This window comes from Mustelus asterias, unplaced genomic scaffold (assembly GCF_964213995.1).
Source record: "Mustelus asterias unplaced genomic scaffold, sMusAst1.hap1.1 HAP1_SCAFFOLD_192, whole genome shotgun sequence".
In the NCBI taxonomy this organism is placed as follows: Eukaryota; Metazoa; Chordata; class Chondrichthyes; order Carcharhiniformes; family Triakidae; genus Mustelus; species Mustelus asterias.
Window position 1 is genome coordinate 383,614 of NW_027590185.1, and position 4,068 is coordinate 387,681.

The window sequence follows — 4,068 nt, forward strand, 5'->3', positions numbered from 1 at the left end:
TTTCTATGATGCCATTACCTGCGTTGCATGTTAGTTTGCCCGGGGAAACATAATCGCGTCAATAGCTGACCATTTTGCCGCAATTGTTTCATTGAAGGGTGTTCGACATGTATTAACTATAATTGAGGAGACGGTGCCATAGTGGTATTGTCACTGGATTAGTTAATCCAGAGATTTAGTAATCCACGGAATGCCCTGGGGACACGGGTACGAACGGTACCACGGCCGATGGTGAAATTTGAATTTCAATTCAATCTTGAATTAATTCCAAAAAAAATGTTGAAGCAATGTCTAATGATGACCATGGAACCATTGCCACTTATCGTTAAAACCACATCTGTTTCTCGAAGGTCCTTTTGGGAAGAAAATCTGCCATTCGTATCTGGTCTGGCCGCCATGTGACTCCAGGTCCACAACAATATGGTTGCCTCTTAAATGCCCTCTAAATGGGCTTCACAAGCCACCCAGTTCAAAGGCAATTAGGAACACCCACATCCCGAGAATGAATTGAACAAATGGCAAAAGAGCGAGGGGCAAATATTTAGATGATTTTTATTTTATCACACAGCGAATTTTGCTCAATTGGATCCTTTGGAGATGTGATTTTGGGAACATATTCAGCACTCATTTTAAAACCGCCAATGGAAGAAATATACAGAATCAGATTAGAATTCCGGTGGTTTTGAAGAGTAGGAAGGTAACAGAGGTAAAGTTCAGTAGCACCTGCAAATAATCGCCACTTGGTCAGAATGATGTCCTTTTCCGGTTTCTCATTTTATGTTTTATATTTAGTGTCTGCTTCTGTGTATATTGGCGATTTACAAACCTGAGGAAATTACATGAAAGTTCACTTTTCTCACTATAACAATTGCTGTCCAGAGTTGATTGACTGAGAGTAACCCTACCTTTTTATATCCTGGGTCACATCAAGATTCAAGCGAAGATGGTCATACTCGCCCAGCGAAACTAATTATGCGAAAATGATATTGCATATCTGTGTCAAAGATCAACCTTTGACTACCGTTTAACTCTTTGCACAGTTTCGTCCATCGATTCTACAATTTATATTATATATTAGAATGATTTTCAGTTAATACCAGTGGATTTCTAAATCTGAGTTGTTCTCTTTGTGCTGCTTGCGATTTCTTGCCACCATGAGAACCTGTCCCATACACTCTCCAATATCAGTTGAGATCAGCATGCTCAGTTTCCCCGATTGACTTGCTCACTGTTACTCACTGTGAAAATTGCCTTTTCAAGGTGCTTGAGATTTTCAATTCATTCCATCCATTGGTTGATTGTTCCCCATGCTTTCTGGGCAGAATCCCCTAAAAAGAGGTCTTTACCTAAAAAGAGGTCTGGGCAGAATCCTCTCTGTATTTTATATTATATAGACTCTACAGAACAGAAGTAGGCCAGTCGGCTCACAGTACGCTTGTCCTTGCACTGCACACGTACCTACGCCCCTGTCACACTCGATCCCTAACGAAACCTTTGTACACTGAGCACTGTGTCCTTCTCCCTCCTCGATTTTTCACGCCGTCAGAAAAATTCCTTACGCCATTTACTGCAACCACTCCATCTGGTAGCGCCCTCCACATGCCTCCTAATTTCTTTTTCTTTTATCTCACTGGCATCATATTAAATGTTTCTTTAATCTGAATCGTTTTCTCCACACGTACATTAATGAACCTATAAATTAATGCTAAAGATTTATATCAACAACAAAAACTGAAAAATGTTGGCAAACCTCAACAGGTCTGACAGCATCTGTGGAGACAGAATAGAGTCAACGTTTCCAGTCGGGATGACCCTTCGTAAGAGCCACAGAGGGAATCAAAGTTGACACTAGGACAGAAGTCATAGCTTCAAAATGTGGACCCGACTCCAGTTTCCTATTATGCTCCCAAATCTAAAACTGCAATTGAAAATCTTCCACAGAAACCCCCCTTCCCCCACGCTGCTATTGTAGTCACAGCGGATTGAAGAGAGGCAGACTACAAGAATGAACTGACGGCGAAAACGAACCAGGACATTCTGCAACACGGGGGGATTTGGAGTCACTTACCAGCTGAGACAGTCACCACCGTCCCAGACCCATCTGTAAATCTCCACTCTCCCCACAGTGTCAGCACTCTCAGTCAGCCCAGTACAAGAATGACTTACACGTCAAACTGATGGGGAAAAAATTACCGAATAGTCAGCGTTTATCAATTATTCAGGGGTTATAGATCAGCAATGAAGTATGATAGTTTTATAATTCCCATTGGAACAAACTGTTCCTTGGGACACTCTGAACTCTTGGCAAAACGGCCCAGGAACGGAGCGGAGATGGACGCTTCGTAGAAATGGAATAAAAAAGTTAAAGAAAGATAACTGAACGGAGGAAATTACAACGAAATTAAACCATGTTGCAACGATAATAACCACAACCCGACAAGCTGTGGTCCGTGTCCTGGAAATTATTGCTTCGCTTGTTCAGAAATACTTAAGTATTTGTTCTCCTCTCTTCCACTGTGGTGTCCCATGTGTGTAGTACCAATGCTGAGCTTTACAGTAATAGGTGGCAGTGTCTTCAATTCTCATGTCCCGAATTTCCAGCGAAAATGTCTTTTCTGCTTCATTCACCGACACAACAAACCTCCCTCCGCTGGAGATCCGCTCCCGCTCTGTCCCAGTTTGGGTTTGTCTGAAGAAATGGCCATTTTCTAAATCGTAAACACCATTGAAAACACAGGTGATGGTGAGAGACTGACACTCCTTCCTGGTCACCGCTGCCGGGCTTTGAGTCACTGACTGACTGAAACATCCTGGAAATTAAACACAGAGAGTTTAATGGAGCATCAGAGCCGAACCGCACAACGGGGCTAAAACCCCAGACAGTGTTTGTAATTGAAATGGACTGGGGCAGCTTTATGTTCAATCCACACAATGTGAGTTAGTTTGATCGGTACTCACGGGGTAAATAGGCACACACGGTGAAAACAAGGAGGATTCCCATCGCTCTGCTGCCTGGAACTGAGGTTTATATGACGGGGAGCTGAGACTGCAGAGCTGGACTGCTCTTGGAGACTGGACCTCAGAGCTGAATTGAAATACTTCAGACCCGAACACTGGTAAGATAGGCCACGCCCATCCTTCAAATTAAGTTCAAGGATTTAAATGGTGAATGCAGCTGTGAACTTTCAGTCAAAACTACCCGGCAGCCAGAACACAGAGACTCATCCCGCTACCCACAGCAGTGTCTGCCATGCTCTACTTGCTCTCGAGTAGATTATTTATTGTTATTAATTCAGGGGATGTGGGCTTGGCTGGCGATGGCAGCAGACATTGCCAATCTCTAATTGCCCTTGATAAGATGCTGGTGAACTGCGTTCTTGAACGGTTGCAGTCCCTGCGGTGTAAGTACACCCTCCGCACGATTCGGGAGGGAATTCCAGAATATTAACCGAGACCGACGGACAGTAAAGGAACGGAGGATATTTCTAAGTCTGGATAGTGGTGGTGTTCGCATGGCCTTCTAAATTGTAGCTGTTTTGTGTCTGAAATGAAGCGCCTAAGGAGGCTTGGTGAGTTCCTGCAGTTCATCGTGTACATGGTACAGAAGGTTGCCACTGTGCATCGTTGGTGGAGCGAGTGAATGCTGGTGAAAGCGGCACCAATCAAACGGGGCTGCTTTGTCCTGAATGCAACGCCCTGTAAATTGGAATCTCAGTGTGCAACTTTAGAACCACCTCCTTTGTCTGAGTAAGAAGGACAGCTTCACTGGAGGCGCATCCGACTAATTGTACTTCCTGTGTTATTCAGAGCAGCTGACTCAGTTTACACTCCTTATTCGCCGGAGTCAAACAGCGGCTGATAGGATCAAATGAGATCAAACCCACAATAGAGATATTAACTGCGAAACAGCGGGATACTTAGGAGGATTCGAACAGTTGGATTCTAGTTCGACTTCCGGAACCCTTCAAAGTCTGTGGGAAATTTAATTTTAAGGGAACAAAAATGTGAAAGAATTTATGGGTTCCCCTTTTGATTCTTGTTCTGAAGCTCGATGAGTCCTTTAGCTTG